Here is a 12,326-nt window from a genome sequence, read left to right on the forward strand (position 1 = left end):
CATCTTAGAGAGTTTTGATCTTCTGTTGTGTCAACGGGGTCTGAGTAAGGGGTAGGAGCGCCTTAATAAACCAATCCCTCTGGTGATTGGGGTCTATTGTATAGCTTAACTTGTTGATTTCATCTTTGAACCTCTGCATTAATTCCCAAGCAGTCTCTCCTTCCTTTTGCTTGATCTCCCATAGTTCCGACAGTCCTTGCTGATCTGTTTGCGGTAGTTTGAACTCTTGCACAAAGCTCTTCTTGATGTCGTCTACAGAGGGATTCTGATTTAGCTCCGCCCATTTGATGAACCACCTTAAAGCTCTCTCCCTTAGGGTAGTTTGGAATTCAATCAACTTCATGTTGTCTAGTTTTTCACAAGCTCTCCATATTGCTTCGCATAGGTACCAATGTTGTTCCACATCCTCGTTCCCCCGACCAGAGAACTCAGGATATCTAGTAAAGGATCCTGCCATGTTGGTTCGAGTATGTACTAGGAGCAAAATTCCTTGGGCTTTGGGCTACTGAGATCCTTACAACCCCAGGATACTAATACTTCTAGTCCCACTACTGTTATATGTGCCAATCCCCGTCTTATATCTAACATGCACATTGTGTACACGTATCACTTTAAGTAACTTTGCAACAAATTTACTATTAGAAAATTATATATTATAGAGTAATGGAACAAATAAAATATTGTAGAAATATAAACACATAAAATGAAAAAAACAAGAGAGACATAGATATACGTGGTTCACCCAATTTGGGCTACGTCCACGAGAAATAGTCAGTCCTTCCTTTTATATTATCCAGCAAAATGAAGAGATACAACCTGCAGCAGATCCACTGTAATTACCTCTTCGCTCTCACACAATATCCTCTCTCTTCTTCACTCATAATACACATCTACATAGCCACAATAAAACTCCCTCATATATAGAAAGGGGTTGCTATCTAGGGAAAAAAACCCATAACTTCTACCGTCATATTTTTGCCAAATGAACGACCGATATTGACTACGAAATTACAACATTTTACAAGGCAATTTTACATCTATTTTTAGCTTCAGGGGCACTGCCCCTGATCCCCCACTAGGGGAGGGCTCTGAAGAATTGTTGTTGCCCCCCATGGATCTTCCTGGTGGTGCGCATAAACGGGCGGTGTTGACGCCCCATTACAAATTGGGGTCCAATGCGGTGATACCTTTGAATAAAGAATATAATCAGGCTCCACACTCAACATTTACCAAGGCTGTTGTAAATCACCAGGGGAAGGTCGGGGTGAAAACTACCTGAACTTTGGAGATTCAACTTCTAGATTTCATCTGGCGTATCATTCTCTGCAAACAATCGCCTCATCACATCGCTCATCTCATCTTCAATTTCTTTCTTGAGATTACTGTAATCACTTCCTTCTGGCACCTTCCACGCAACCTGGGAGGGAGGACTCCTCTCATTCTTCAGGATTCCGTCTGTCATGTTGACGTCCCTCTCTTTCTCTGGGTCCTTTACCATCTTACTTCTCTCCTTAAGACCCTCCGACATAGATCCTTCTTGGTGGGGTACTTAAACTCTCTCTTTGAGCACCTGTACCGCTCTTTCATACCACTTTTCTTCTATCAACACTCTCCTTTGCACTCTGACATCTCTAGATCTTTGTGATCCTTCTATATAAATTCCTTCAGTAACATCCTAGTTACCCAAATGGTAGCATTCTTCCCCTTAGATCCTTCCCAACACTGAGGTTTTATACTACCATACTCACTCCTTAGAAAGGTATCAAATCTTCCTCCACCATCAACATCTTAATCCAAAGGGGTACCTCTTTCAGTAGTTTTCCTCTCAACCTCGATGTAAACACTGCATCCACTTTCGAGAAGGATTTGTAGCTCTCTGCTGCGAACTTGACCACGTACCCCTCTATTGTAGCTTGCACCTAGAAATCTACTGCCCTCGTTAGGTCGTTATCCAATTTTTAGAGCACCATGAGATTTGTAGGGACCCAATCACGACACACTGATGTTGGTCCTTCTGGATGGTTTTTTAATTTTAGCCTCCATAACCAGTTGTACAGTTCCTCCAGGAATTTACACCAGAATATGTCTTATTGATCGTTTACAGCCTCTGAACAACGGAACAATTTGTTGGCACAAGAATGTTATCAAGGAAGAGACCCCAGGTTTAGGCACAAGGGGCCAACATGGCTCCACTGTAGTCTGGGACAACACCAACATTTTCACCTTACCCAAGGGGTAAGGAATCTCACCCGAGGTGTGTTGTGACCAAATATAGGAAGGGTTGGAGGGGTACCAAGGGAGATCCAAACATCAACCATCAATAGCTTAAAGATATCATTCATCACAACATCATAGTATTATGATCACTATATTCATCAAGCAAATGGTCATTAATTAAAATTTTGAGTAGGTCCATAAATTAGAACAAATTACAATACACCTGAACATAACATAACATCCAAATTTTCTCATTCATTAATTAACATCAACATAAGGAAGGTTCAATACAAAGTACATAAGGCACAAAGCCTTTTATCAAATACGTGGAATGATATAAACACGGGATGCCTAAGACCTCTAGCCGAGTCTAGCTCTGGCCCTTCCACGACTGCTCAGGTCCTCGGGACCCTGTTCTTCTAAACTCCTGACCTCTGTTGGATACCAACCCCTTTCCCTTTTTGTCTTCTTATTTTATATTTTCTTCTGCCGTCCCCACTGCCAGTTATGTTTGGCTGCTTCCCCCTCTCCCACTTATCTGCTCAGTTGTTCTTGTTTTCTCTTGCCACCTTGCCACAACTTCCTGTTTGTTGTATGTCCTTGTCTCCATCCCCGACTCTCATCTCTGCAACTCAACCATTGCTCCCGCCACCTATTCTCCACCTTGGTTCCCTCAAACCTCCAAAATTCAAAATGAAGGCCCCAACAAGTTTATTCATGTTTCTTTTAGCTTAGAAGATTGATTAAGTTGTTTCTTATTCATGCTTCCATTAGCTTAGAGAATAAATTAGTTGTTGCAATTAAGTAGAGTAAAATAAATTAAAAATCTTGTGAGAGTGACCCCTATCTCATGTCCCTCATGGGATCATGATTACAATACCCATCTCTCACAGCCCAAAATCAAAGTTTGTTTTCCTGTTCATTACATAGATCAAGATTTAGCATTAGTCAAATAGTTGTTTGTGATTTCTTGGAAATATTTGCAGTTGTTAATTAGTTTCTCATGATTGTTGTAGCTTAGAAGGTAGTTCAGTTCATAGATCAAGTTCTTAGCAGTAGTTAGATAAGCTTTTCTAATTCCAATTCATCTTTTCCACATTGACATGTAATAATTTGCAAATGAAAAGAGAAACAAGTGCAGGTGTTATTGCAGGGTTGTTGATCTGTAGGAAATGACCCTTTTCACCAACTCCATTTAGGTCTTCTCCAATTTCTATTGATGCATTCCAACCCCATTTTCCAACCCTCTGTTTTTCAGGTCACTGTGAGCAAGCCATCTTAGCCCAAATCTGGCCTTCTTGAAGTACTCATAAGGGTGATGATCAACTTCCCCACACTTTCCAAAAATTTCATACACCCTTCCAACGCTTCATATTACCATTCTTACACTCCAAACCCTCTCAGCCAACTTCTTGTAGCATTTCAGGTCATCTTTTAGCAGTACAGGACATCCTGTAGCAACATCCTGCAGCTCACTTGTAGTAGCATGTTTTGACCTGCAACGATAGGCTAGCCTATTTTAGGAATAGTTTCATCCCTCATCTTGGACTCCATGACTAGAAGTGCCACTTAGACCACTCCTTTCACTCATTTTCCTTCCTACAAGATTAGATAGCATTAGTTATTTTGTTTTTGAATTTAGCAATTATAACTTTACGTACTCTCCAAGGGTGAATAAAATAGTCAATGCATGCATTTTTGAATTATGAAATGGTAGAATAATATTATGTTTTCAAGCAACCCTGATAGCTAGATGATTGAATGAAAGTTACCATAGTTTCCTTTCTACAACCTAGCATAAGATTGTGTCCTTTCATAGCATTTACAAGTTGGCAACTTTCATTTTCTGAGTTGAAAATCATTTACTTTCTCTGCACTAGAACTAGTCTTTACATTATGCTTTCAATAGTTAGACTCCTTTTAGTTTCAATAGAGGAATGGTTTGGAACCCTAATGATCAAGTGACCGAGTTGAGGTTGGTATGAGTATGATGAGGCATCTACTGTGCATACAACACTGTCATCTCTAAGTTTGTATGAAACCCCAGGTTGATAAATTAAAGTTGGTAGCTTTGGGAGTTGCAACACCCTTGCTACAATACTGAGGCTCATCACTTCTTGGTGCCATTGCTGAGGAGGTGTCTAGGTTGTTATAGACATTTTTGGGCACTGCAACCCCAATCAGACATGTCCATAAACCAAGGGCTCCTAAGTCCCTAAAAGTGTTGTTCCATCCCCTAAAAGAACAAGGTCAGCTGATTACATCATCTCCCAAAAGTTCTCCATGAAAAACTACTCAGAACTGGTCAAAAATGGACCATCTCACCTGCTCCATGGTCAAAGTGTGTTGCATCCCACCTAAATGCACACGGGAGGTGCGATGCATACTGAAAAGCCCTTCTATGGGGTGCGATGGGCGAGAGTGGACAAATGGGAGAGTCAATTTTCGAGGTGGATGATCATGGAATCTTCTAGAAACTTCTCCTGTGACACTTGCCTCTCTGCATTTGCCCAGGGATGAGTAAGAGATCATCAATCTCCAAGTGGGATCAAGAACTATCAGAGAGAGGACACTAATCAAATCTCAAAAGCTGACTCACCCCCCTTGCAAACATCTATATATGGATCCCTCATCCCAGAGATCCAGAGGCTGGAATTTTGTATCTTGTAAGGAAGTGCTGCTGGTTTCTTGGTGTAACATCATAGTGTTGGGTGATCTAAGCTTTTCATGAGGTGAAGAAGGGCTTTCTTGCTGAGAGGATGACGTTGGGTTAGAACAATTGGTTGTAATCCTCTTTGCTATTCTTGATACTAATAAAGCTATTCAAGTTTTCCTCCACATTCTTGTATGATTGATGATATATGCATTTGTGTGGTCAATATATATCTGGTCCTATATTGTTTATGATAGTAGATCTGTGTTCTTGAATAGTGTTATGTTGCTTTGATTCCACAAGTGCTCTTTAAAGCTGGGTAGACGAGGAAGCGAGTGGCAAAGATCTATCAGAAGGAAGAGGAATCAAGCAAGGAACCAAGCGCAAGACAGAGGTTGGCCTCCTTTGTTCCCCTCTTATCTACTTCTCATAAAGGAAAATGAAAGTAGTTTTAGTTTGTTTGTTTCTAAGATAGCTACCAGTCTTAGTGGGACTAGCAGCTTTGCATAGACACTAGATTTCCCGATAACAAAATGGCGACTCCGCTGGGGAGCGAATAGATTGTTTGTTTGTCTATATTTGTTTGCTTTATAAACTTACAGATGGAGCCTAAAGTCAAGCCAGCTAGCCTTCGAACTGCATTTGCTATGCAAGTGCAAAGTAGATCAATGCTGCTTCAGTCTATCTCCGGGTTTTGTTTATGAACTGAACAATCGATTTACAAACTCTCTAATTGCCCTTGTGGTGGCTCTAGTAACCTCCTTAGATCTACCCCTGTGATTTATTTACTGATTATCACTTGCTCGGCCTAAATCCCTGAACTGTGCTGCAAACTGTGATCAAGAACTGGATCAAAAGTCTCGCACTGTACCATCACACCCTCTCTTCAAGGATATCAGTATGCATCGTACTTCCCGTGTGTTGTAGGTTGGATGCATACTGGAATCCCTGTGTAACAGGTGCGGTGATCAGAGAAGGCTAATTTTTCCTCCATACTTTGGTTTTTCTTCACTCTTTTTAGCTCTATTAAGGAGTTTTGTTGTCTGTAGTCAGTATACCTCTGTCGGAAACCCCCTTCCTTTCCATTATTCCGCCTCCATTGTGCAAAGAATTGTAAATGTTTTTATGTATTGTGAGCCATTTTCAGTTCTCTTTTACAAAGAAGTAGCGTAATTCAATTGTCGTTTCTTGATTTGGAAGTGTCGCAAGTGTCGTTTTCAGTCATAAAAGAGAATCTGATTGTTCTTGATATTCGATTACACTGTTACTCTTGTATTTGATTTGAATTAGTAGTTTTTCAAGTGTCGAAAGCAAGTTTTCCATTCCAAATCGCAGAGTGTCATCATTGTCTTCATTTTGTCTTGAAAAGAAGCTTGTTAGTAATGTCGCTTTGAAAAATAATTTAGATTTGTGCTTAGCTTTCTTTTTATCATTCACACATTGAGAAGGCTGAAAACAAATACATGCATGTGCATTTGCATTTAGACTGTTTGTTGGTTTGATTTAGGATAGTGCATATAGTGTGTGCTCTCTACTCTATGTTGAAAGAATATCATCTCTCTTTCTTTAGTAGCTAGGATTTTCATTGCAAAAAGAAGATTAAACAATTGTTTATCATCTTAGATTGCACTTTAGGAATTGTATATCTACATCATGCGGTGAACCTGAAAGGAAAATTTCTTAAGCAAGATCAACTGTAAAATAAATTTAATGAATCTAAAAAAGCTTTGGAACCTAACGCACAACATTTAGAATTCTAGGCTAGAGACGTATTTTGGCGTCGTAAAGCCTGGTAACTGTTGTTTTCATTGCTGGTTGGGTGATTCCTTCACTTTGAGATGACAAGTGCTAGTACGGACTTGTGCTCCCACGTACCGTCGAGTATATATTGGGAGACCACAATAGGCTATATCCTTTATCCATAGGAAGCCGTGTCTACCGCCCTATCGATCGCAATGCACTGAACACAGCATTCGGGAAGATTGACTGCCATACCGTAAAAAGTATTCTACAGTTTTGCGATTGGTTTGGTAATCCCTCTGTCTAGATTTCTAGAGTAGTATGTTTCGTTCCTTTTCAGACTCCTTAAAGGAAAAGGTCCATCTGAGCGCTTGTCACTTCAAGCTCATTAAAAATCGAAGGCGACTAGAGTCATCTTTTGTTTTTTCTCGACTCTTAAAAATTGAAAAAACAAGTTGTGTCAAAGCGTCTAAAATTTATTTTAATCGGAATAAACATCACCTTTCCTACGTTGGTCTTAGGTTGAGAAAAATGGAGTCCACCAACCAAGGATTTCCCCTTGGAGGAAATCCTAGTCCTTTCTCCTCTTGGGGAGATGTTGGTGCACCCCATATGGCCACATTGTCGCTTCCAGGACTGACAATCGGCCTGCCCGTATGGCTCTTCTCGACCTTTGTCGTTCAGAACACCGTGATTCCTGAGCAATCAAGTAAGCAACTAGACGATACCAAAGCTACCCCCCAACCTTCTACTTCGTCTGATTCTCCCTCTCCTCCTTCCTCTTCGCTTGATGAAGCTGGTAAAGCCAAAAGTCAAGTAACTAAGAAGAAGAAGGAGAAGAAGAAGAAAGAGAAGAATAAGAAGGAGTCGAAGACGACAGGGGGCAACCAGGCATCATCTAGTGAAAATCCACACACTGCACTGTCAAAGCCTAAATCTCCATGTGTCATTTTCAAAGGAGATCACTATCATCGAGATTGTCCTTGCATCCCTCGGATCTTAAGGGACTAGTCTCCTCATTTGCACAATCCAGTGTCAACAACCTCTGATGATCATGTTGAAAGTACACCGTCAACTAGTGAAAGCGAAATGTCGGGATAGAAAAGGAAAAGTAAATTCCCTTGTAAACTATGTGAAGGCGATCATGCCGTCCACCGTTGTCCCTTCCTAGACGAGGCTAAAAGAGTTTTGGATGACCGTCCGGTTTCACCGTTATGGCTTCCTCCTGAATATAAGAAACTCTTGCCAAGTCCATCACTAGTTGAAAATCTGACTGACACGCCATTGAGGTCGGTCGAAGCGTCTATCATTGAAGATAAACCATCTGAATCCACACCAGATGAAAGTCAAAAGGTCGAGGCAACAGTTGACCCGGTCTTGCCTTCAGAGGATCCATCTTCAGATGATACAGTCACCGAAGAGAACAAGAACGACACCGTTCAAATCCTCTTCGTAAACACAGACTCTGATGAACATGGGGGCAGTCTACCCGTTCCTTTACCGCAGGAAGGAAGTTCGTCAGATTCATATCCGGCCGTCTATTCGGTCCCACCTCCAAGCAACCTAGTTGTTTCCTTCTATTGGAATCTACTAGGCAGACCCCATCTACCGGCTAGTGTACCATTTCGAATCATTTCTCAAATATATAGAATGGTCATGGTCGGTACCATCATAGATGAAGGGGCTTCTATGAGTATCCTTTCCTCAACTGCTTGGAAAGCGCTTGATTCGCCATCGCTTTTGCCTGAGATGAGAAATCTAAAAGGCTTTAACAAAGGAACCAGTTGACCGTTAGGGATCCTTCCCAATGTGCTGATAACATTGAGAAGGAAAACCGTTCACATGAACGTAATGGTAGTCCAAGGACCCCTGGATTATAATCTACTCCTTGGACGCGACTATATTTATTGCATGGGAGCCATTGTCTCCTCACTCTTTAGAGTAATGTGTTTTCCGCATGAAGGAAGAGTGGTCAAGCTCATAGACCAGCTTTCATTCCCCAGTTCACACATAGAAAATAGTCAAATACCATCCCTGAATGGTCTTTTCATGCAAGGAATGTCTCATCAATCCCCAGTCCGTCCACCTGATGAGCGCGAGTGATTCGAGAGGACATGACTGAAACCCAGGGGGCATGCACCCTGGTCTGTTTCGGCAGGAAAACCTTGGGTATAGGGTAGGTTTCCGCGAAGGATATATGACTGGTTTATGAGATTAGACCGGAATAAGATTCCTTCGTTAAATTTATGTGAGTGGAGGCAAGTTGCGCCGCTCACCTTTGTCTATTTCGGTAGACATCGCCGAGGAAGTGTTTTGTCTGCAGTGCGGATAGAACAATCTTTGGTAACCTGGAAATTTTTCGCTATACCTGGGGGCATGCAAACCTTTTGGCATGCAAGCGAAGAGTGACCATTTATTTTTTAAATTTGTAGGTCCTCTAACCCTTTAAACTCGTAGGATTGGTCGTTTCCCAACTTGCATAAAGAAAGGATGCGGGGCAAAGCTTTGAAAAAATGCCATCTTAGATGAGACATCCTTATTATACGACTGGATCGAGCAGTTTTTATGTGGAGTTCAAGCTCGTTAAAAATTAAACATAAGCAGTGAGCAAATGTTTCCCCCAGAGTTTAAGCTCATTCATTAAAAAATGAACCAATTTCCGGTAAATAACCATCATGAATGCATTATCATCAGCCTTTGAAGCCTTGGTCGTGTTCTCATCATCACCTCCACTCTGTATTGGTCGATCATTCACCTCCATTTGATTGTTTACCTTTTTTGAGGAACAACTGCAAAGAGTGATCCTGTTAGCCATCCTTGTGACACTGCCGTGATTGGAAAATTCCAAACCTTACCTGGAATTAGCTGCTACCCGAATTTATCACTCGTTCCTAGAAAAACGAGTCTCCTTTAAGCTCTTTTCATCTGACTCGTAAAATATGAAAATATTACCGAGTAATTTGCCTCTCCAGCTCATTAAAGTGACCGGAAGTGCTATCCCTCCTTTATATTTTAATCTTTTTGGACCTGAGGGATTATTACACAAAAAGATCGAGCACTTGTTTTGTTCGGCTCGTTAAAATTACCGAAAATTCATCCCTTTTGTATTATTTTATACTTTTTCGGACTTAAGGGATTATATGACGAAAAAGGATTGTTGGAGTTTTCTTTACATCCCTTTCAGACTCTCTAAAATTGAAAAGGACCGAGTTATCTTTGTCGTTAAACTCGTTAAAACCGAATAGCAACAAACTTGTCCATACCGACAAGAACGAGTTTCACTATCGCTAGGCTCGTTAAAACATAGCGATGGGTTTGCCCGAAGGGCAAATTATAGAACAAGCATATGTTATCCTCCTCAAGCTTGACAAAAATAAAGAGGTATTGGTCAGCAATGACTGGGGAAAAATTGGGAAGAAAACTTGAAGAAACTTTATTGGTAGCAAGTCACTCTTGAACATGACACTTTCGCTCCGCATCCGAGTCGGGTTGGGTTGTTCCGTTCACTGGTCATATCACCATTGGTCCATCACACCATCCACATTTGGGGTTAACGCTACCAATCCATCATGTCAGTGTCGCCGATATGTTCAAGAGAAGTCGCTCAGAGAATTCACCTGTGTCTCATCCACTGCAATACATTTACGCTCCATTCTTTCGTGACCGCCACCCTGAACCTTATATCATCAGATCGTTTTCACCTCCATTAAAATCATTTGCTCCATTCTGTGTCATAGATGTGGGATTCACTAAGGCCCTCCTATGACGGATCGCTTCTTGTCGACATCAGCTCATTATCCAGGAAGTCGATCTAGGAACAACCCTTTTAGTACATTGAAGCTTGCATGCCTCAATGGCAAGTTTCTCACTTCTGGTGACAGGTTTACATCAATGGCCTTCGACCGAAAGATTTTGCATGGTGTTCGACGCCAAGTCCCTTATTCACACCACGTGAATTGTACTGTAATACCTTGAGGGTCATCATCATTATCGGTGATTCCTCTCGCGCCTGTTAACAGCTTACATCATTGGTTGGTAATCAGGCGATGTCTTTCCATGTTCGACTCCAGAACATCTCTCACATGGATCGACTTGTACTTTGAGTGAAGATCGAACGAGATTGAAGACCCCGGATCTAGTTTCATCCATCCGGGCTGCGATATATATTCAGGAGAATAAAGACATCAAATGTACATCATTGCTGCACAGATAATCATCCAATCAAAGGGATGATGGCTCTACCAGAATCATCAGTCTGCACTCAAACGATTGTCTATCTTATGTACATGAAAATGAATTTATAAAGCTGAACATGGGAATTCCCGCCTCAGCTAGATCATGAAAATATTATGAAGATAATGTATTGTATTGTATCTTATTACAGGTCGCCTTCCAGCTCGAAAAAACTTCGGATCCTCATGATAAAGCATTTCACCCGACATCAAAAGATTAACGACCTCATGCTTTAGGGGGAAACTGTTATAGACATTTTTGGGCACTGCAGCCCCAATCAGACATGTCCATAAACCAAGGGCTCCTAAGTCCCTAAAAGTGTTGTTCCATCCCCTAAAAGAACAAGGTTAGCTGATTACATCATCTCCCAGAAGTTCTCCATGAAAAACTACTCAGAACTGGTCAAAACTGGACCATCTCACTTGCTACATGGTCAAAGTGCGCTGCATCCCACCTAAATGCACATGGGAGGTGCGATGCATACTGAAAAGCCCTTCTATGGGGTGTGATGGGCGAGAGTGGATAAATGACAGAGTCAATTTGCGAGGTGGATGATCATGGAATCTTCCAGAAACTTCTCTTGTGACACTTGCCTCTCTACATTCGCCCAGGGATGAGTAAGAGATCATCAATCTCCAAGTGGGATCAAGAAATATCAGAGAGAGGACACTAATCAAATCTCAGAAGCTGACTCACCCCCCTTGCAAACATCTATATATGGATCCCTCATCCCAGAGATCCAGAGGATGGAATTTTGTATCTTGTAAGGAAGTGCTGCTGGTTTCTTGGTGTAACATCATAGTGTTGGGTGATCTAAGCTTTTCATGAGGTGTAGAAGGGCTTTCTTGCTGAGAGGATGACGTTGGGTCAGAACAATTGGTTGTAATCCTGTTTTCTATTCTTGATATTAATAAAGCTATTCAAGTCTTCCTCCACATTCTTGTATGATTGATGATATATGCATTTGTGTGGTCAATATATATCTGGTCCTATATTGTTTATGATAGTAGATCTCTGTTCTTGGATAGTGTTATGCTGCTTTGATTCCACAGGTGCTCTTTGAAGCTGGGTAGACGAGGAAGCGAGTGGCAAAGATCTATCAGAAGGGAGAGGAATTAAGCAAGGAACCAAGCGCAAGACAGAGGTTGGTCTCCTTTGTTCCCCTCTTGTCTACTTCTCATAAAGGAAAACGAAAGTAGTTTTCGTTTGTTTGTTTCTAAGATAGCTACCAGTCTTAGTGGGACTAGCAGCTCTGCATAGACACTAGATTTCCTGATAACATAGGTAGATGTAATTTCAGTTTTTCTTTATATTTTGCATTCAGTATATAGATGTTATTATCACTTTCCTTTCTATTTTGCAGTTGATTTTGAAAAACACATAAAAGGAAAAAAATTATTTCATGCCTTGTAGGAGTAGAGACACTTTAGGGAAATTCTTTACAAATACCCCCACACCATCAAACAATCATCCTTCACTCTTC

This window comes from Pinus tabuliformis, chromosome 5_1 (assembly GCF_031772625.1).
Source record: "Pinus tabuliformis cultivar Carrire ecotype Pingquan chromosome 5_1, CPIR1, whole genome shotgun sequence".
Classification (NCBI taxonomy): domain Eukaryota; kingdom Viridiplantae; phylum Streptophyta; class Pinopsida; order Pinales; family Pinaceae; genus Pinus; species Pinus tabuliformis.